Raw genomic sequence first — 23941 nt, forward strand, 5'->3', positions numbered from 1 at the left:
TGCACAGCTTGGTACATAGGCCTTTATGACCAGGAGGTCATTGCCAGGAGTATGTTGTTGAGATTTTGTCGGTTGGCAAGGGGGCTTGTCTGCAAGGAAGAAACTGTTTCTTAAGTTAGAAGTTGCAATAATGGCAGGAATCAGTGTAGTATATACCTCACACTTGACAGAGGTGGCAGATATTTTTCAAGTGTATGTCAAGCAAATTAAATACTAATATTGACCCACCGTCAGCAAAGACATTTCTTGTCTGTGAGGGTGAGAGAAAAGAAACAGATGGCCAGAATGGCCAATCTGTGGGCCAGGATTATAATACTACAACAAGGAACAACTTTTTATAATTGAAACGTCAGATTTTCCCAAATAGTCACATTCAAGCAGCTTTATTATCCTCTTTTATGAATTGATGCTCTCTTTTATGTTAAATTAGGCAATCCAAGAAATCTAGGTAACTTGTTTTGGTGTAGGTATATGGAGATGAGTATCAAGAGCTAATCGTACCTGGTCACATGTAGAAAGAGTTATCTGCAGAAATTAAAGAGTGAGCCTTTTCAGACACTTCCAAATCTCAGCCCATGAGAGCCTTAGGGCAAAGACAACCTTTGTATCAATGTGTATGCATCTATGTTGTTTCTTTGATATTAAATAACTAATATTTTTCCTTTAGAGATGTTATAGTCCCATTAAACAAGATGTTGTTTCAAAACCTATCTTTCAAATATACTGCACTATAACTGTTGCATACAATGATCATAACTCTATGCAAAGAATTTGTTCACAATTTGATGATGCTTAGGGTTATATTTCAAAGTCTTTTGCTTGTATAACAGCCATTTTGGGGCATGGTAGTTAGCATGATTATGTAATTTTTACTTACCTTACTTTACTTAAAAGTTATCTTACTTTACTTTTATCCAAGTGGATACAAGAGCAATGCTCTTGTGTAACAAATGCATGTATCTAACTTCCAGGGAAGCCATGAGTAAAGAACAGGTAAATAAACCATTGCATAGTTTGGTACAGCTTGTATACATATACACTCATACCTGCATACACACTGCGCATCTTCTGGGAGTGCCAGAGGGCATGGAAGGTACTGCATACCTGCATTGGGTAGTCTGTCTGGGAGACTCCCGTGTGGGGAAATAATGATTTGCAGAAGTGAAATTAGTGAAGCTCTCAAGAAACCACAGCACAAAACTGTCATAATAGCTATAAAAATCTATTTTTCCACTCTTACCATGATGATAAAGTTAGTGAAATTGGTGCAGTTAAGGTTGCCTAACACCTCGAGGAAGGACAGTTTGTTTGTTTCCTTTAGGATTGATTATTTTGTTCCCATCATTTAATTTTTAGTTGTTTCTCAAAATCAGCTCTCTTCAAACCAGCCCCCCAGACAAAACACCTCAAATTCTGATTTTTTTTTTTTAAATCATGCCCACAGAGATAATAAATATGTTATCCAAATAAATCAATTGGAGCCAAATCTGAAGCTTCTGAAAGAGCAGCTCTACCCAAGACAAGTGCACTCCATAATAAATATGCCACCAATACACCTCTGTTAGGTCACAAGACAAAGAGTTTTGCCATTCTAGCTTGTGGACGAAGGTCCGGGCCCTGTAGGGTTTTATAAGAGCTGCTTCACAGTTTCGTATCAGCTACAGAGGTGCTACCCCTTTTGAAGAAAGTTGTGTTTGTTATTGAAGGCAGCAAAGATCTCTTTGTTTAAGTTTCTATGTTGCTTGTCAGATGTTGATTTAATATAAATGATGTGGACCCCACTGATTTCAAAGAAATTGTTTCATTTTATGTTACCTATAGATTTGGCTCATCTAGTCTAGGACCACTGGAAGCACTCTTATGTGGCTATTGTTTGTCATTGCCTTGCGCATTGTGTAATGCCAGGCACTGCCCCCAAATTGCTCCAAGCTCTGGTTAGAGCAAATCAGTTCACATCAATTGACAGTGCCGTGACAGGTTGCACCATCTGAAATGTGGGCTTAATGAGCAAGGCAATGCAAATCTGATCTGACAGTGGCTTCTACTGACATTGAGCAGCTGTCAACAAGGACACAAGTGCACGGAGATGGAAATTCTGGAACATCTACCTGGATTCTTCTTTTACTTATCCTCATTTTGCACAGATTTAGTGAAATTGATTGTGTTTGCAAGGAAACCATGTAGGCAGTAGGTCAAGTAGCACAATTTTGTCTGTGAAATACTCCATTGAAATGGGTAGATTGATACCCACTGCTTTCAGGGCTGAATACAGCCCATTGTTTCTTATACATCATATGAATCCAATCAGTTGACAGTTTCACAACAGGAATTAAAAAAAATAATAATATTTTTCATGAGGTTCCTGAGGCATAGTTTGCTTAAGGCTGAGAAAAACTAGAAAGTCATTCCATAACTTTCTTTGTTCCTATACTCTTCCTCAGAAACCTATTGTCAGTCACTGTTGATAGCAAGATGTTGAAAGAGCTGAATTTTTGGTTTGAGCTGGTAGGGCCATTCCTATATGTTTGATGAAAGGACAAATAAACCCATATTTCTGCATCAAAACTGTGACAAAAAATCATGTAATTTCATCCAATTCTGCTTATATTTCCGAGAGATTAGGGAATAGCAAAACTGACTAAAGCAAACAGCTACCTGCACTGACATTGCCTCACTGAAATTTTCACCAGTATTCTTTTTTAAATATATTCATTAATTCCTCTCCCAGAAAGACTACAAGTGAAGCTAAGCCCACCAGTGGAAAATGACAATGAACATTGACTTTAGTAGAAGATAGAGTGTATCTAGGGAACAGAACATTTCATCTGCTTGGAGAATGCCCTTACCATCTGAAGGATGAGGTGGCAGATAATAAGTACAAATCTTTGTTAATGTAACCATAAAGTTTTACAGTTAAAATAGAAAAGGTCAAGCAGTCCAAAAATCAAGGTTTCTTTAGTAATCTTTAACTTGGCTGCATTCCACAGCTGGAGTATTTTCTGTTCTGTCTTTGTTAAATGTGTCATGTAATATATTCCTCTTTGACACTAAATGTGTATGATAAGTATACAAGGCATGAATTGCAGTAGAGATAACTGTTGCCATAGGAACCTTAACTTTTGCATTTGCCAAGTTTGAATCTGTAATAGTGCAATCATAAGATTGCAAGGCAGGGGAAGGTCATATCCCTCTGACCCCTCCCTTTGGAGGAATTCCTTCCTGCACAACTCCCTGCCAAGCTCCATCTCACCACCAGCAGGTCCACACATCAGGGTGCGGAGACACTGAAGACAATGGACTGTTCTTCTGCCAGGGTGACTGTTCAGGGGCTGTTGTGGTCCCTTGACATTTCCAGGTGAACCTATAGGAGCTTGCAGGCAGATCTATCCTGTGTTGCCTTGTTCAACTAGTTCATGAACCCAAGCGTTTAGCAACACTTACTTTTTTTTTTTTTTTTTTTTTGCTATTCCAGATGTGTTTTCCCTTAACTTCCCACAGACATACAAAGCATCATATTTTATGATGTGAAGAGCCGGTATGTTTCTTGTATGATAACATCTACTGAACCCAACCATAACCAGGAACCCTGCTATAGGGGCACGAATAAACTTATTTGTTCCCTGAATGTTAACACCTGCAATTTCCTAGAGGAAAACACTGCACAGAACTTTTCTCTTCAGGCCCTTCATCCTAACATAGCCCTAAAATGTGAATTTCTGCCTTGATAAAATTCTGATGCATTAGTGTTTGCTTACTCCCAAATAGAACTGAATACCTGAAATATCAAAGGCATGAAATAGAATTGCATAGTGAAACATCTGTTGGAGATAACAAAACTGCTCATTTTGTATTAGCTCAGCACTCCACTATCTTTTTCTGAAGAGACTCACCACCTTGTGGAAATTTGATCTGATACCTTGTGGGTTTTTTTAGTTTCCTGAGGCCGAGAATCTCTGGCTAGAATGCATCTCCTGAGGGATCTCAGTTCCTAGTGGGGAGTAGCCCAAACTCAGTGTCCGTTACCTACTCATGTGAGCCTCTTCTGAAGAAAGATCTAAGGAGAAGAGATACAGGAATACAATCCACTGTGGAAATGCCCGGCCACTGTTGAGATGTTTTGATACAGCCTGGTGGCTTTCATGCCTCCTGTGTATGATGTGCAACTTCTGCAGACATAAAACACTTTCTCTCAACAGTTTTCTGTCCAGTGATTTTTCCTGAAATGAAGGGAGGAAGGAAGGAAGGAAGGTAGGAAAGAAACAGAAGGATAGAAGGAGAGAGAGAAATAATTCTGCCTCTCCTCCAAAGCACACACAGTCCTGAAAGACAGCCAACAGGAGTTGAAAGGTAGCTCCCCAAGCAGCAACCTTGTGTGCCATCACTTGATGAACGAAGTCTTTGTTCTTTCTCTCTCTTGGGATGATCACTCATGCCAAGTATTCTGGCATGCTCCTGAGCCTGCTGTCCAGACGATATTCACTTACTAACAGGAGCATTTGTCTTTGGGTAATGCTCTAAGTTATACCACTGGGGTTTGCGGGGCATGAGAATTTTCAGTGTTGGAAAGAGAATAAAAGGCCACCTCCTTTCTCTTCAGGCAAGCAGAGACTCTGCATTCTCTCCATGTAGGCTCTTCTTTGTTATTTTTGTCCAGAGATTGTCTTAGATCCAAGTCAACCAAACAAAAGCTGATTATCTCACCTTTAAATAGAAGGATTACAGCAGAGAAGTTGATGCTGGGTAACTGATCTCCCACTTGAGCAGCTGAGGGGGATATCCCTTAGGATGAAACAAATTTGAAGGAAGGAGGGGAAAAAATTGCCAGGCTAAAGATTAATGCAGAGCCATAGCTCCAAGCATCATGGCTGACATTTGACTCATCATTCATAGTTATTTGTATCTACAGGAAAAAAGAGCACAAATAAATAGCAATTTTAACTCCCACTGCAGTAGAAAATCAGCTTTTCCTCTGGAAGGTTCACCATAAGGGAAACTTTCTTGGGAAGCATTAAAGAGAAGAAAAACACCAATGTCAGTTAATGCTGACGTCTCTCTCTTTTCTCTTCCCACAGCCCTCCAACAAATTTTTGTTGGTGTTCTGTTAACGACATATTACCTACTTATAGTGGATTCCTTGGAACTAAATAGGCTACAATTTAATTCCTGGAAATACCCTCTCTGGAACAACTCTCTTCTAGGAATACCATAGAAGAGGTCCCAGGTTAGTACAGAGAAATGCTCAGCAGGATTCAGATGTTACATGTATGCAAAGGTTATTTTAAGTAACCCTTTCATTTCCCTAGTCCTTGTCTGCTTCTGCCAGTTCCCTTGGCTCTGACTAAAGCATATTGAAAATGTCTTTAATCTTCACCGGTGAAACACAGGGCAAGAGCCCCGATGACAGCCTGGGCTTGCTGAGGAAGATCTGGGGGCTGCTGGGGTTCCCTGAGGCACAGGTATGCATAGCTGTTCCCCTGTCTGACTACATCTTCTCCACAGCCTTTGCTGGGGGAGTTTAGGGGTTATTGTAGCTGTAGCATGCTCACCAAGGACTTTCTTACTCTAGTAGAATCTTCCTTAGACTTACCTTAACATGTTGTTTTTAGTTAGCAGAGAAATGGAGGCTAATCTTTTTCTTCAGAGTAGGCTAATGCTGAAACCATTTTCTGGCATGTTCACACTTTGAAATTCACAGAATCTCACAATCATAGAATGGCTGAGATTTGAAGAGACCTCTGGAAGCCATCTGGTCCAACCCCCCTGCTCAAGCAGGGCCACCTAGAGCAGGTTGCCCAGGCCCATGTCCAGGTGGCTTTTGAAGATCTTCAAGGAGGAGATCCCACAGCCCCTCTGGGCAACCTGTGCCAGTGCTCCGTCACCCGCACAGTAAAGACATGCTTCCTGATGTTTGGATGGAACATCTTGTGTGCCAGTTTGTGCCCATTGCCTCTTGTAATTTATATATTGGTAAAATTTCAAGGTATTAAGAGTCCTGGTAGTAAGAGAAACCAGACACCATAGAAGTATGGTTCTGTTCTCCATTTAACCCACAGTATCTTAATTCTGGAAAATGTAATTTCAAAGGACGACATTTTCACTTGAGCAACATGTTTGGGAGTGAGCCTGATTCTGCACTAAATTGGTGCAATTTCAAGGAGATAATCCTGATTTATACTCAGGTAACTGAGAGGAAAATCAGATCCATTATACCCATAAGAGCAATCATATAATAAAAGAGCTGGAGTTTTAAACTGTCATTACAGCCAAGACAAATAGATTTTCTTGTCACCCATCCTCACAGCCTGTGACAGCTCAGAGCTCTGGTAGATGGGTTTTTGAACTGGAGGATGATAGGAACAAGCTATGAAAACACCACAGAGTGTCTTTTTGGCATTTTACCTTTTCCTCTGGTCTTCGTTTTATCATCATAATCTAGATAAGAAACAGCAGTGCACAGTATGAGTAGCATTTTGATGTCATGCGGGCTGCTGAAGAAGTGGAAGATACAGCCTAGTTCAAGTGTCAGACATGCATCGGCAAGATTAATTTACAGCAAAGTCAGAAATCTGAGTAGGTTTGAATTACGCTCCTCCATAGTACAAAAAAAGATTGCACTATGAAAATTGATGTGACATAGTGCAGAGGTGAAAGAAGAAATTGGTTTCTTTTTACTTTAAGGATAGCATCGGAGTCTAGTATTAAACCAAGCTAGTATGATTACCTAATACTGGCATTAGAAGACAAAAAATATTCATCTTCCTCAGGTCAGGCCAAATTCTCCTTTTCTTTAATTGCTCTGGGGAAATATGGATTTACACGTGAACCAATAAAAGCAGGATGAACTCCTTTTCAGCATGTAAGAAGAGAAGAGACACAGACCACTCTGCAAAGCAGAAGGAAAAATTGCAAAGTAATTTTCACCAGCAAAACACATTTCACCCTCCAGTATGAAGCAATGGGGAACAGCAATCAGAATTGATTGTTCCAGTTAAAAGTCTGCATCACGATGTTACCGAAAAAGTAGCATGATGAGCTCAGCTTTTCTGACAATGTGTCGCAGTAAATATAGACAGGAGCCTGTTAAGATTAAAGAGTTTTTTGGCACATCATACATTTTCTTGATTCACTGTGCATCATTAAGCTTTCTCTTTTTATGATGCTTTGTTTATTTCATGGACAAGCCATTAAATTCAAATTACATCTTGAAGGAAATTTACTTCTTTTGGGTCCTTCTGTGGAAAGCTCTCATTATCTGTATTTGTATTTCTAATGCAGATGAATGGGTCAGATCTTAATAGCAGGTCAGACAGGTGAGGTGGTTGTAGACATCAATAACGCTATGCTTTTTTGCTTTAGCTCCTCGGCTTCTACCTTTTCTTTGCAGAATCTCCAAATATTTATGTAGGTATGTAAATCAGGGTGATAAAAATGATAGAAAACCTTTTTTTTTTTTCCCCCTCCAGCTCCTGTGCCATAATTTTAATGTTTTATTGCTGATTACAGTGACGTTAAATAGTCAGTAAAACAAGTATATCTGCATCACACAGTATGTAAACAGCATTTCAGATGGCTAAGATGTTTAAAATTTTTCAGTTGTATGATATTTAAAATTGTATCTTTCTTTGCAATCCCTTCACTTCTTTGGCTGCTCAATGGTCATGAATTTTATGAGTAAAAGGCTAGAGCTGTGTAATCACATTTATTATACAGAAGTAGAAAGACTTTATTTGCCATTAATTTAGAGAGAAATTGTGTCACTAAGTCTCTCCTTTTATTGAAAGATAATAATTTTGTAACATTTAATAAAATGCAAAGGTAAGTGTCTAACTGAAGGTCTTGTGCAATACTTAAAAGTCATCTAAATATGATCACAGTTTCTTTAATCAGTTTCACACTTGTACACCCTGAGAAACCTCCTTCTCCCCCTTTTACCGTTAGGTTACATTAGGATTTGCCATATGCAAATAGCACAGCAAATATTTCTAGCTCAAAATTGAAAGCAGTTTTTAGCATGTTTGTTTTGACAACGGAGTTTGTAGCTGGAGTAATCCAAACCTTTACTGGTGTTTTAGAAACCAGTGACAAAAGTGGTTCTGATTTTCTGATTCATGGCAACTCTTTTTCACCTTTCAAAATGTTTGTACTTGTCACCTCTGCCGTTGCTGACCGCATTATCATTTACTACAGACAGATGTCTTTATGCAAGGTGCTGAGTTTCTTCAACGAGGACAGGAGTCAAACATCTCGGAAGACATGCATAACACCTTGCAGGATCATGTCCAAGACCTAGTAACAGTCTTATGTTCACGTGCAAATCATTGGTGCAGAGTGACCTTTGTGATAATGCTATTTCTTTTTAACTTACCTGTCATTTTTATTTGTCATAATGTTTTGCTCTGTGCTGAAAGCCCAATAAGATGCCATGTTACAAAGATAAGCCTTTTTCTACCATTATGCTGTGCTATTGTGTCAGGAAGAAAGAACGTTCCAAGGTTGCCTTCTGAGATGCACCAAACTGTTGTACAGGACTGCAGGTGGACTAATTACTGCATCTGATACATACCCAAGAGGTCAGCTCAGCCTTGGGTAGCCTGGCTCTCTGGGAGAGACCCAGAGTTATCTGTACTCCTCATGTAAATATGTTCTGGAGATCACCTGCAAGAGACTTGAGAGTCATTTGGGAAGAAAACACAAACAGCATTTGCTGTCTTAACCAGTAGATTCCTCTACGGAAATTATGGAAATACATGAGAAACTCTCAGTCCAGAAGGTTGATAAACATAGTTCTTGACATAGTCACTGATTTCCATTCTGGTAAGGAAAACTGTGCATATATTCTCCTAACCATATTAAAACAGTACCCATTTGTAGTCACCAGTACCAACTCAACCTTTGCCAGTGGAATAGAGTCTCTCCTTGGAATCAGACTGGTGTATTGCAAGTGGCATATTAGCAGCAGGAGAACAAATACTTCCCCTGGCTTTAGCCACTATTAAAAATAGGTTTCTGCACTGATATGCAATCTTTTCTCTCACATTCCCTTTATACTAGACACATTTTAATCTGGGAGCTGATAGTAAGACTTTCTTTCACAGTACAGAAGATCAAGAGCACATAGTTTGTGGAAGATGTCTCACACATTAGAAAACATTCTTCTGACAGTTTCATATGACTAAAGTCTTGTCGATGTGGCCAGTAAAGGAGGAGTTTGGTTCTGTTGGTCACATCCTTGGTTGACTGCTTTTCCTCCTCCTGTTTGCAGAGGAATGGACTTGAATGTGGCTTTAAGCAGTATGTTTTAGCTTGTAATAAATAAACTATCCTTGCAGGGTTTCTGCTTCCATCCAGCTTCCCAAACCATGAAGGCAAAAAGATAACCAGCCTTCAAATCTGTCTGTGTTATATTTGACATTGTGAAAAAGTAAGTGCTCTGGGCACTTCTCAGAGGTTTATGAGGATGACATTTCTCTTTTGGGGGAGACAGCATCGCAGTATATATACACAAATTGTTTTTCTCAGGACTCAGGAAGACTTTTCACTGTTAATCATATGTGGTATACTGCAAGTGTTCATCTAAAACAGCTCACTGTGAGGGAGTTTGCATTGCATTATTATTCTCCATTGAGTCTTCTGTATAAAGGTCTGTCTATATTCCTCAGTCACATGCCACAGCATCCGATAGGGCATCTGCAGAGTACAATGCATCCCTGAATGTTGTTACTCAAGCTGTATGCAGCGTCAACAACAATATAGGATTTTTTTCAGTAAAACATACAGGCCACAAAGGGATGCATGTTGTAGTAGCTGCATAAATGCTGCCAGGCCTCAGAATTGTCTCCATTTCTGTACCTATGGAGACTTTTCCTGGATAAAATGTGCACAGTGTACATTTAAGGACACTTTGACAACTAACTTATGTGAAAATCAATGGGTTTGACGTTTGAATGTCTTTAAAATTCTGGTCCTTGGTATCTACTGCTCTAAAGATGTAAAGTGTTTTCCAGAGAAGAAGAGTGGTCTACACATTCTCCAGAGACATGATCATAACTTGTGATGTTTGTCCAGTTCTTTGAGAGTCTTGGCAGCTTCTCAGAGGTAACTCTGTGTAAAGGTAAGAATGTGCTCAGGCACTCTTGGGTGGAGGGGCTGGATTTTACTGTTTCGATCATTTTAAATGATGTTATTCCAAGTGAAGAACAGTTGAAGCATAGACAAAATGATAAACCTTGCTATAGTGTATTTGGCTTCCTGATAGCAAAATCCTCTCTGGTGTGTTGGTATCTATATAATGCAAATAACTTCCACATGTCCGGCAGCCTGCTTAGCAAATACGTTGTAGTCAGTACTGAAGAAATAGATTAGTTTTTAAACCATGAAATTATATGGTTCTTTGTTTGTATCTAAATAATGTTGCAGCTGTTTCCTTATTCCATATAAATTTTAATTTTGTTATTGCTACCATGAAACCCACACTGTAGTACTGACTGGATAGTTAGTTTGATATTGGTGTGCCAGTACCAGCTGGACAGCTTTGCTGGTTGCAGCTCATCTCATCATGCCTCATCCTTGCTGCCTCCATCTCATCCTCATCATGTCTCATCAAGGGCTGGTAGGGGACATTCTTCTAATGCAGACAGCCAGGGAACTGGTTTATTGTTGTTCTCTCCAGTAATTTAGCCCATCTCTAGTCTCAACAATGACAACACTTTCTTTTCTTTCTCTGTTTTTCCTTCATCACTAGCAGATCTGATTCCCCTCTCTGGCATATCAGACATGTTCCATTAGTTGCCACAGAGTGACCCTGGCACTGGTCTGGGATATCACATAGACAGTCAGCCATCCTGCCCCTCCAAGATTCATTGGGCTTCTGCTTTGCTTCAGAAAATCTTAATTTGTTTTCCTTCATAAGGCCAGCTTCTAAGTATACACATTTTAGTAGAGTCAACAGATCTCAGAGACTGAGAAAAGCCTGTTTGAAAAAACGTAATTACTTCTTTCTTGCTCTTGGATTTTCCAGGAGTGCTCAATTTCCTTTTCCAGCACCCAGAATGCATATCTTATTTTACTACTAACTGTTAGTCAAAAATGAGCTTTGTTTAATTCACTGGGCTTTTTGCAAAATGTTATATTTATACTAGACTGTTTTATGATATTTATGCTATGGCATAAATATTTTTGCAAGTGTACTATAAAACAGATTGCATCTCCCCCTCACTGTGACTTCAGAGAATTTTTTCTTTATTTTTTTCTGAATGTAATGGTGTCTTCCTATTGTTTTTGAGGCCACTGGCTCCAGGCATACAGTTATTCATAGTCACACACACTTGTAAATACAGTCATATACATAGATGATCACAAATAGAGACCTTTCAAAGAATGTAATCTGTATTTGGGAGCCTGGATTAAAGGGCCTTTCATGGAGATTCAAAACCTAAACAAAAGCATAAGGAATAATTAATCAACATGAAAGTGGGTAGAAAACCTTCAGAAACTGGTGAGATTTCTGAAAAATATTCCTTATCCAAGTCAGAATTAAAAACAAAAGTGTTCTCTGTTTTGAATGTCTCTCATTCAAAAAAAAAAAAAGATATTGACATAAATGTCTTGATTTTGAAACTATGTGTTTTGATTTAGAGTTGCTAAAATCTTTTTCAGAGAAATTTTAGAGAAAATTTACTAAAAAGTCAACACACTCCCAGAAATAACTCCAAGCTGAAGAACACAATGCTTTCTTTAATGAAGTTGAGAGCTAGCACTGGGGACTTGGTGCTGGCTGCCGGTTTAGGTTTCTAGGTTGAGTTATGATTTTCAGGCCTGAACCTGGGCTATAACAAATGTTTGAGAGGGAAACATCCCACCAGAGTGGACACCTCAGAGCATGGGAAGGAAATCAGGCAGACCAGGAACTTTCAGTCTAAATGGCACCTAATGGTCTCAAGTGTCTACAGCATAAAAAAGCCGTAGAAGCCCATTCCTGTTTGGGGCCTCATAGTCTTTAGGGACTACTGTCCACAGTAGGTAGGAGTTAAGCAGCCTGGAGCCCATCACTCTTCTCAAAATGAGTTCAGTTTGGTCGTTGAGAAATATTGGCGTGTGGATGAAAAACTACTGAGGCATCCAGACGAGAGTAAACAGTTGTATTTGGAAGGGTCACTCTGAAGGGAGATGACTAAAGCACAACAGCAGGAATGTTTTAGGGCCAATCTTACACCCCAACCCTCTACAGAGTTAACACCTGTAGTGGGTTTACGTGGCAAGGTTTTGGTAGCAGGGGGCCATAGGGGTGGCTTCTGTGAGAAGGATCTAGAAGCTGCCCCATGTTTGGTAAGGGTGCCATTGCTGACCAGAGCGGAGCCAATAAGTGATGTTGTTTTGCGCCTCTGTGAGAGCATATTTAAGACAGGAAAAAAAAATGCTGCCCCACACAGCAGCTGGGAGAGTGAGAGGAGTGAGGAACAGCCTTGCAGGCGCCAAGGTCAGTGAAGAAGGAGGGGGAGAGGTGCTCCAGGCGCTGGAGCAGAAGTCCCCTGCGGCCTGTGGTGAGGACCATGGTGAAGCAGGCTGTCCCCCTGCAGCCCATGGAGTACCACGGTGGAGCAGGTGGACCTGCACCAACGGAGGCTGCGGCCTGTGGAAGACCCCTGCCGGAGCAGATTCCGGGCCGGACCTGTAGCCCGTGGAGAGGAGACCACGCAGGAGCAGGTGACCTGGCAGGAGCTGCTGCCCGTGGGGGACCCAGGTTGGAGCAGTTTGCTCCTGAGGGATGGACCCCGTGGTACGGACCCATATCTGGAGCAGTTCTTGAAGAGCTGCTGCCTGTGGGCAGCCCACTCTGGATCAGTTCAGCAAGGACTGCATCCCGTGGGAGGGACCCCACAGCACAGGGGACGAGAGTGACCGAGAAGGAGCGGTGGCGAAGCAGCGCTATAGACTGACCATAACCCCCATTCCCCTGTTCCTCTGCGCTGCTCGGGGGGAGGAGGTGGAAGAGGGTGGATGGGGGGGAAGGTGCTTTTGGTTTCTTTCCTTTGCTTCTCACTTCTCTAGCTTGTTAGTAATAGGTAATAAATCTTACTTTCTCCCTATGCTGAGTCTGTTTTGCCCGTCACGATAATTACTGCATGATCTCCCTGTACTTATCTCAACCCTTGAGCCCTTTTCATCATTTTTTCTCCCCATTCCTCTTTGAGGAGGGGGAGTGAGAGAGCAGTTGTGGTGAAGTTTGTCCGCCCACCTGAGTAAAACCACCACAACATCTAATTTATTGCCCTCTTTTATGTGATAGTACAGAGGGTAAATGAAATGCATTAACAAAATTTGCAGGTGGTAATAAATTGGGAGGCACCAGAGAGGGGAGATAAATACTACAGAAGAGCCTAGAGATTAGAAGCATGACTAGGAGAAAAAATGAGATTCATTTTTGGAAAATGTAAACTTGTAGGTCTGCTCAGAATTAACCAATGCACAGATACCGTAAAGCAGAGAGACAACTGAAAGTTTTCATTGGCCTTCATTGCTTCTTCTGTAGAATTGTAAAGTTTCTATTTCTTTTTCTACCAGTTCTCAGACAAAGGCAACACCATCAGACACTGATGTCTTGGCTTGGTATTTAATGGACCTTACTGCTGCTAGAATAAGCATGTGTTCCAGGAACAATTTCCCATGCAATATCTATTTAAAGGGATGTGCCAGTCACACTAGATGGGCACATTTGAGGGATATTATTAGTATGTCATTATGTGCTTTTTTACAGAGGTTTGAGGTGTGTAAATGATTGTTAGGCATCAGAAAAAATATTCTCCATTAAGACAATCATGTGATAATAAAGCTTTTTTCAGTTTTTGATCCAAAGACCACTGAAGTTAATAGGAGTCTCTGTCACTTGAGAGACATTTGGATCTGGCTCTCCAGACTTTTTTTTTTCTTTTTTTTTTCCCTGTCTGCTTGGTTGTGAATTTAACAAAACTGTTTGTCATTTGCATTGGGAAGGCTATTCTCACAGCTAGAAATCTTTTCTGTTAAAAAAGATGGAGCTGGGAAAAGGAGGAGGAGCTGGTCTAGAGAACAAAACAAATCCTGCACTTTTCTGTGGAGTTTTCAGCAGTTCAGTGCATGTTTTCCTTTTGTTAGAGTGCCAAATGTGTGGTCTGCTACACAAAGCAGGACACGGCCCTTTGCTCTCCTTTCCCACATGCAGTTACTTGTAGTGTATGACACTTTCTTATTGTCTTGGAAGACCTGACCATATATGAAAAGCAAACTCCAAACCATTTCTTCAGTGTACAATGAAGTGTGTGAGTAACCTGACAGGACTAAATTCAGAGATGCCAGTGGAAGGTCTTGATTGCGTATGAAGGATGATCAAGCTGAAGTGATCCAGTGCTAATTGCTGTGATAGTGTGCAAGACTTACCTTGAAATTTCTCTGTAATGCCATTTTGTTCCATCAACTGAAATAAAGTTATCATAAACTCCCACATCTGCCTGTGGTATATTTTGTGAGGACTGTGCAGCACAGGTATGTATCCCCAGAATGTGAGAAGTATAATAATTAATAGGCCTCATTCCACGCTACTGAAGTACCTAGGAGGCTTTCCATCAGTTTTAATGAGAGCTGAAATGTGCCTTAACTGAGCTCTATGGGGAAGGAGAGGCTTTCTAAATTACATATTTCTTTAGCTCTGCAAAAAGTTCTTTGGGGGTCATTCTCTTTTCTGGGTGAAATGCACATTTCCAGAAACACACACACACACAAAGATAGCTCATCCCACCTGACAAAGCATGTTGGCAAGATAAGGAGACAATAAAATAAACTCAAACCTCTCCAGCTCCCAGGCTATTTGTTCTGCAAAACCAAAAAAAAAAAAAAAAAAAAAAGACATGGCTTGTGATGTGGCCAAAGGCTTAATAACTTAAAACTCAGGCAGTCCCAAAGGCCTCAAAGGAGAATAAATGCCAAACTCAGGGATGCCTACTCCATCGACAGTTCCATGCTTTTATAGCAAAGGAGCTCCAGCCCAAAGGGATCAGTTAATCATAACTGAGGGCATGTGATCCCTCAGGCTGTTGAAACCAGGGATAAAAAGCAACAGCAGAGTCCACAGCAGGTTATCAGACAGAATTATGGCAGCCGTATCTGCAGGCAATAGAGGTGCAGATAGTAATGGGAAAGTCTAACAGAAACGAGAAGAGCTGCTTCCGCTCTTCATGCACAGACTAACACAGCTTCCTTGGACAATGTCCAGGAGGAGAAGCCCAGACTCTCAACACACACACAAATCCTCCACCTGCCTCACCACCAGCAGTCATGTTCCCTCAGCGAGCAGCAGGGACAGAAGTTCTGGCAGGACTTCTCCCTGCCTCTCTGCTCAGCCCACCAAGGTTGTCTCAGTCTCTTCCAGACTCATTTGCAAATAGCCAGTCCCCTGCAAGCCTTGAGCATGTCTAGACGTTGGTTAATCCCTTCTCTTGTGCCAGCTGGGTGACATCAGCATACTGAATATCGCTGCAAATCTCTGCACAGGCCAGGTCTCTCAGCAAACCTATAATAAGCCTTTCCCATGCTACTTCGCTGGAATCACTGCAGTAGAGAGGAATGCTGCCAACAGCTGCCTGTTAGGGTCTCTTTGGAATATGAAAGTGACAACTGTAGGGAGGGACTTTGGGCATCCATGGTGGTCTCCACAAGTAAGTCATCAAGCCTCATGGTCGTTACTGTCCTTTTCTGATGGGCATCAAGGAACCAATGTGGATTCTGTTTCTTTGTCTGTATTAAACAGGAGTTAATCCATCTGTTGCACATGTACATATATCTCTTTATTAATTTCATATTGAGGCCTATAATCTATTTGACAACATTCAAGTAAATCTCAGGATTCAAGGGGCTGCTACTTGCCGCAACAATAATCGCAATGATCTCCTGCCACCTGGCTGATTGTTTACCCGTACACAGGACTGTCAGCACCAAACTCGGCTGAGCACTGTCTTCCTAAAAGCTATTCTAAGTTCAGTGGCATTCTCAGTCTCTATTATGTATAAAAGAAACAAGAGAGCCTGTCAGAATAAAGTCATTTATTGCATACTCAGAAATACCTCTAATTGTTGCATGGCACTTAAATACTTAGAATATCTTGAGATCAATAGATTGATCTCACTGAGTCATCTGTCTCCCACCTATTCAAATACTCATGCTCAGCATTGTAATTATCTCAGCACCTTTAAATTGTCTGTTTTGAGTATCAGAACACCAAAGTGATGGGTAAATACGGCTGTGTTGGCCCTGTCTGCTGTGGCTGAGCACAAGGAGAATGATGCAGAGTGAATATTTGGGGACAAGGCCATCAGTTTTTATGGGAACAGAGTAGATCTCTGTCAAGTCATTGAAACAATAAAAATTACCTTATTTTCCAGGAGACAATGTTCATGTGCTGCTTGCAGTACTTAAATGTTACACAAGAAAATAGAACTTGTCACTGTCTGCTCAGCTCATTGATCTGCCTACTAGTCTAATATCCTGACTGCAAAAGTTGCCAATATTCAAATTTTCAGAAGATGAAAGATCCCCATAATGCCCCTCACCAATTTTTCAGCAGTGCATAAGAGGAGAAAATCTCCTTGTTGATCACCTACAGTGATCAATTCATGTCTTGGAGCATGAGATTTAATTGCCTTTAACTTTGTCTTCAGTTTGAAAAAATAGCATTTGTAAAAATTATCTCTTTGTCTTACTGCACACTGATGGGCAGTGGATGCTAAATCCAGAAACAGCCATTCAAGTACCAACCTCTGAGGCAAGTGTAACTGGGTTTTAAATGTACAGCATTTTAGTCAAATAAATAATAACTGTTTTTTACATCCATATAATAATAAAACCATTTTAAAAATCATCCTCTGCATTGTTATACCAATAAAAGCCCACCTATACAGATGACTGAACACTGCAGTTTGGAGTTTTAACAAGTTTTTCCCCCTTTCTTTTTCCCTAGCAGGTTCTCAACCCTGATTATCTGAGAGCTCCAAAGAAATATATTTTAACGAACAAAACTAGGCAGATGTATCATCCACTGTGGGATTTGAACCCATCATCACTGGGGAGAATGCTGCAATTTAATAGATGAAGATGTCAAACCACGTTATAGGAGCTTTTGCGACTGCATATTTATCACAGTGTCATAGGGGTCCCTGGCAAACGGAAAGATTTCACTGTTTATTCACAGTGAAGACACTTAATTAATGACTAGGCCTAATCAGACTGTTTTATTATTTACAGGGATTCCAACATGGCTTAGCTCAACTGATATGCAAACAAACCATCCTCAGCCTGCTCTAATTAATAATTCTGAACCAGACTCACAGAGTGGCACTGTCAAGTAGCTCTTTGGTGATTTACAACACCTCCTCTGCTACATTTACATTGCTTGCATGCAAATGAGCTGCCAACCCTGCAAATCCTTCATTTTAAAATACAATGTGCCGTCTTGTTGACTACTGAAATGCCCTTATCTTTGCACATGACTTAATGGAGACAAATGCTTGACTTGGGCAGGTTCATGGGGACCTTCATGGACACACACCCACACAGGATGTCATTTCAGAAATGTTTAGGAGGCAGAAAATAAAAATCTTCTATTGCCTTTGGCACAGTTGCTGCAGCTAAATTCTTTCACTGAGTTGTCAGGCCTAACCTCTCCAAAAATGGATGGAATGCCCATTGTCTTGTACTTGCTAAATTAATTTCTATTGCTGCTACTTAGATGAAAGGCAAGGAAAATGTGACAGAGTGGATGGAGAGTTGTTATGAAATCAGTTTACTCCAACTTCACACGGAGGTGCAGGGTGATCTCAGCAGGTGATTGGATGCCATACTGGTCTGAGGATGAGAAGACGCAGGTTTTCCTCTATGGGAGGTTAGGAACAAAATCACCATAAAAATACACATGGGAAATAATTTTTGTTTACAAACAATTGACGAATGTTTCACATTTTCAAGTGAATTTCATATTCACAGCGGAGAAACTGAGGAAAAGAGAAGGTGAGTGACTCAGCTGGGAAGACATGCTGCCAGCTGGGGACAGCACCAGCAGATTCACACCAGCAGATCTCATTTTCTCTGCAAAGACTTCTGAATACAGAGGGAAAACATTATTAGCAGAGCAACATAAGCCAGATGAAAATAGCTTGCAAGTGTGAGTCATCCCACTTGTGACTGCTTCCTATTCCATCGTAAGCCATGCTTGAGAAACACCGCAAAGCAGCACATCAGCAAGGGAAAAGATCTCCCTCAAACTTATCAGCTTTAATGAAAAGCCAGCGCTACTCAGCTGTCTATAGGAGCACCAATCATGTTTGCTCAGCCTAGGGGACACCTGTCATTTTGAGGCTGGGAGGTGGGACTTGTGTACCAAAAAGCAGATACACACATACACATGGCTAGCTAAGTATTTAGTATATTCCCAGGCAAATCTGGCTTTAGCATAAGGCCAAAGGGGTTAAAATACTGGCACAAAATAAACTGCCTATTACACAGCACACAGCTTCCCAGCCCTGGGGGTGGGAAGTTCAGTAGCTAATGGAGGGCAGATGTTTCTTCAGGCTGCATATTGCACCAGGAGCTCCAGCCTTCACGAAGATGGTATTGAAAGGAAGTAATTATTAAAGGCTTGCTGTCAAACTTAACTGAAGCACTCTACACTGGTGCCACCAAGGTGTTTCCTATTCAGTAATCTCATTAATGAGATGGGTAATGGAATGGAGTGAATTTATTAAACATGGAGGTGATACCAGCCTAGGAGAGGCTGTAACACAATGGAGTACAGGATGAAAGCTCAAGATTATCATGACAAATTGGAGAAATGGTCCAGGGAAGAAAAAAAAATAAATTAATTCAGTAAAAGTAAGTGTGGAGTAATACATTTACAGTATTGTACAGAAATAATGAACCACACAAATACAAGATAGGAAATTAATTTCTCTGCAGTCATTCTGCAGAAATGGATCTGGGCCTTGTAGTAGACTGCCAACTAAATATGAGGCAACTTAACTGTGAAGAAAAAGAAAGCATTATACTGGGAAGTAGAAACACAATCACTGCAGATAAGATAGGTGAAGTAGTTCTGTCACTTTAGTCTGTTCTGGTGAGACTTTAGTTTAGGTAATCTTTCCATCTTCAAAACCCCACTTTGTCTGCTGAAAGTCCAAATAGGAACTAAAAAGATCAGTGATCTGGAAATGAAGGCTTTTAAGGGAAGACTAAGAAAAAAAAAAAAAAAGGGGCCGCAAGTTTCTGAAAAGACTTGAAGAGGCAGATAATGCTCATCTCCAGAAGTTTACTGAAAAGGAAAGTGCAGATTTTTTTTTGTGTTCACTGCCGACAAAGTAATGAGTTTACTTGTAAGTGGAGAAAATTTTAGGCCAGGCATCAAAATAATTTTGACCTGGAAAGATGACATAGGAATAGATTTCCTGGAGAGACTAGAAAAATCATTAAGAAGGGGTGTAGTATCTATTAGGAACAATTTAGGCCTACTTAAACCCACAGGTCCGGGGAGTGAAATGAGAGACATTGTGATATCCCTTGTTTCCTTGTACCTAGTACAGCTTATGATAGACCGTGGAATATACACGACAGTTATCAGAGAGCTGTTGCTGACCATTATGTGATCCCTTTGAGGAAAGGAGTCAGAAAGACTTTCCCTTCACAGGCAAGACTGAGTGTAGCCAGTATATGTGATAGTCACTGTGGGTCCTCTAAATGTTTCTTTTTCTTCAAGTATATTTTGAGATGAGAAAGTGTCCCAAGATCACAGTATGCATTTCAAGCATAAAAACCTATATCTTAGATGACACTTGGTTTCTAATTTATTTTTTATTTTTTAGTGTTCTTGAGCATCTCCAAAAAGTCTTTTTCCATCTGTGTTCAAATAGAGAATATGCACGTAATTTTTATGAATGTAATCTTAAACTCTTATTTTTTGTGATAGAATGTAAATTGCAATATTAATGCAGATAGGTTTCGTGAAGCTCTCTGACAACGGTGCCGTGTGTAAGCCACTTTATGCTGTAACCTGTACTAGATGTAAGGAAAACAATGGACCAGATTAGGTGGATGCCCACCAGCAGAACAAACAGATTTATAGACATAAGTAGCAGCAGAGATATCAAAGGGAACAATAAGCTGTTACAGACAGGCATGGGAACTGGGGACAAAAAAAAGAAGCCAAATTAGTAGAAGGAGGGTTTTTGAGAGGTGTCTGTAAAGAAACAATGGGCTGGAGTGGCCCAAGAAATGCAAACAGAGGAGGCAGATACGCATGCTGTATTCCAGTCCAGGCAAGAAGTGATCCAGCAAGCTCAGAACAAACAACTTGTCAGATTTGGAGAGAGATACTTGGTTACACTTTGTATAACGCAAAACTACTGAACATTCTAGACCTTCTATCCAGAAGATAAAGCTTCGCTTTAAAAAGACTGTTGTGTGCCACTAAGAGAGCTCTTTTGTCTGTGTTGTCACTGACACAGTAAGGACGAGATTCTAGGACACCTGAGATGGACTGAAATACTCCACAAGAGCTGAAGAATGACAGTGAAAAATACTGGTAAGTTAAAGATACTGAGGTTAATGTTGCAGTATATATAAAAATTAGAAGTCTTCAATGGCATGAGAAAAGGGAGTAAATAAATAAGGAGGAAATTATCTATACATATAATCACTTTCATTATGTGGCTCAGCAACACCTCTTCTAATAGAATATGTGAAAAACCTTGGGGTATCTGGGATTTTAAATAGCTTTTTCCATCACCATCAACTTATGGGCAGAGTTTCCTTGGGTTTAAAAAGGAAACAGGGCATAGCTGGATAAAGCAGACAGGCAAATGGACAATTTATCAAAATGTTATTCACTCAGCTAGATAAAAATTATTAATTTGTAACCGGTCTATTAAGAACTGTCAAGCCTCAAGTCAGGCTGGCAATTCTCAAGTTTGAGAATTCAATTTGTAATCTACAGCATTAAATTAAAAAGTCCCCCTTTGTGTCAGTCTTCACTAATGTTTGTAGATATAACAGGGATGTCTGGCATCAGTGAGTCTGGTTTTTGTTTATTGCTCTTTTTGGCTTACAATGGGGTGCGAAGGAAGCAGAAATACAAAGAAGCCTCTTCCACTTGAGATTTTTGATATTTGGGGAACATGCAGGGGTCTGTCTAAGCCTCCAGTCAGACTCAAAAGTTGAGCAGGTTAAAATCAGCTGCATCACAGACCTGTCCCTAGGCACTACTCTGTTTCCATCCAAAGACAAGATCTGAGGTGGTGATATGGGAATTCCTCTGCTGTTAGAAATCTCCAATGGCCAGGATGGTGGAAACAGAGACACAAAACTTTCCGTTAGTTACAAAGAGGTAGATAGGTCCTCCAAACCCAGTGACCAGAGAGAGTTCCACAATTATCATGTACACTGGATAAGGAGGAGCATAAAGCATGAAAGATGGAACCCGTCTCCTGTGTGCTTTATTCAGGGGTCCTCTTGCAAACTGATGAGTCTTCAGTAAAGATTCAAGTAGTCACCGGGCTCATTAATTCCTCTTGTTTGGCTGGCAACAAGGGGTATACAAAGTAGGAGGAGAAGCAATATCAACATTAGCCATGCATTTGTAAGGTCTAGAATTAGGTTGTAAAATTTTTAGGGTCCTTGCTGGGTAGTAATGACAAGTTTTAAACGTTTAATTAAAATAAGAAAAAGCTTTTATGTTTGTAAACAGAAGCAGACAAACAAGGTGATAACAAATACTTAACTACATTATGCAAATTTTGTGTTAGATTTTGTTGGGAATCTAGGGGCATTCAACACCTAGTGGAAACGGAAGACTCTGATATGTGCAGGAATTACTCTTACCTTCGTAATACGGGGTCTATCCCCATCAGTACTTTGTAGAACTCTCCAAAATCTTGTATAACCTTGCTGTTCTAAAAGTGACAGGCAGTGACAGCATAACAAATTGTTAGCTATTACTTATTACTCATTGGAAGAAGTATCCGTAGAGATTTTTTTTTTCTAAATAATACTAAAACTTGTTAGAATTGTCTTATATTTGTTCCGTGTTTTTGGTGGAAAAAATAATAACAGACTTTTCAAGGTAATGGCCACTTTTTTTTTTTTTTTTTTTTCCAATGTGTAACAATTAAATATTTGTAACTCGTATTAGTATTATCTACATAATAACCAGCCTACATTGTTCTTACTGTATGATAATCTCCCCTTAAAATTTCATTGAGTTATGTGCATAAGCATGTGTGCACAGTCACAGAAACACATCTGCTACAAAAAAATTCTGCTGAGATCTCCACAGGCATTTGAACTGTTACTGACTCATGTTAAGAAGTTACATCCTTATCGATGCCAGGATGACTGTCTTGGACACTGCTATCTTACCTAAGGGACAGTAAGGGCAGTGGAGAGCAGTAGGCCTGTACATAAGCTTCTCTGCAGCCCTGAAGGAGTATTACAGCATCAGATGGGGTAGCTTGATTTCACCTATACAATGGCATCTGACACGTGTTGTTATCCACTGTACCCCCCAAATTTCTCCACAAAGACAGTGCAAACATTCCTGGAAAACATAAAATTGTGGTTTTTTTTTTTTTTTTGGATCTAAGGGTGAAAACAAGAGGCCACGAGGAGCCACAGCCATTACTGGGCTGTTTGGAGGGGTTGGGACAGCAGGAATCTTTGGGTGCATGGCAAGCAGGTGCTACCATAAAGTCAGTCATGATCATGCTACTGTGGCTTGCAGGAGAGCAAACTACTGTCTCTTAGCTGCACTGCAGTCACCTGTACCTCCTGGTAGCTCTGGAGCAATGACATGTCTTGGGATCTGAAGTGAAAAGCATGTGTCTCCTACTTATAGCTTGCAGAGAGTTTGATGATAACACCACATCAGCAACACACTGGTTTAGTAATTACTGTATAACTTTACTCTTGTAAATGCTGATTCCTTATTACCTCTTCAGGTAAACTTTCTATTAATTTGTTAGACTTTATTCTGAGTGATGGTGATGAGATAGCTGACCATTTCTGGAAATAGATCATACCTTTATCACAGATAATGGCAATTGCCCTCCAGAGATAAAGAACATTAAGGACCAGATTCCCTGATAGAGGATATTGGTGCAACTCCACTGGTTTCAGTGAAGCTCTTCCAGTTTGAACCATCAGACTTGGTGCACATTGGAGGGACATTGAGGAGAAAGGCAATTATTAATCTTAATTCTTGCAAAATTTCCTACATGTATATTCAATTTCTAGTCCTCACACAGACAAGACCGTTCTGTGTGGCAATGCCTTCCTATAAAATTTTAATTGAATATGCAAAATATCACCATATTTTTTTTTCTATTGGGCTATTACATATCTGATATGATATAGAGATATATAAATGCATGTATATAATAAATGAAGAAGGACAGTGGCCATTAAAAATGTATTATCTAGTTATGGTTGAAGTTAACTTCAATTACATTCAAACAAAAATCATATTTAATATCAGGCTAGTTAAAATATGTAATGCAGTTTCCCAAAATAAACAGAGATCAAATCGACAGGAAATTCTGAATTAAGGCTTTCTCTCAGCCTTTGGAAATCAGTTTCTCTTTTATATACAAAATTCAATATTAGTTTGAAAAGAAAAATTACATAGCAACCACAACTGAGACCATATTCTACTTTTCTACGCAATGCATTCTTATAGTTACATGATTGTGTTTCATCATTCCTGAAGAAATGCAGTCTTAACAATTATATTCTTACAGAGTCTTTCAAATCTGTGTATGTAAAAATACTAAAAATAATTAGCCAAAGAAATAGCTGTATCCAAATAATCCCATGATGGATAATAAAGCACAAAGTGGCTGGTGAAATCATAAGACTAATTTCAGAATTCCTTTCACAA

At 40.1% G+C, this 23941-nt stretch overlaps 1 long non-coding RNA gene across 1 annotated transcript in view; it reads left to right on the plus strand.

Moving 5' to 3' along the window:
• Positions 1-19864: 19864 nt before the first annotated feature.
• LOC310896474 overlaps positions 19865-23941 on the plus strand; it is an 88823-nt gene continuing 84746 nt past the window's right edge. Inside the window, exon 1 of the long non-coding RNA XR_014581521.1 lies at positions 19865-20593. This is a non-coding gene — a long non-coding RNA (uncharacterized lncRNA). The remainder of the gene's footprint in view (positions 20594-23941) is intronic.

Source organism: Anser anser, assembly GCF_964211835.1.
Source record: "Anser anser genome assembly, chromosome: 3".
Taxonomy (NCBI): domain Eukaryota; kingdom Metazoa; phylum Chordata; class Aves; order Anseriformes; family Anatidae; genus Anser; species Anser anser.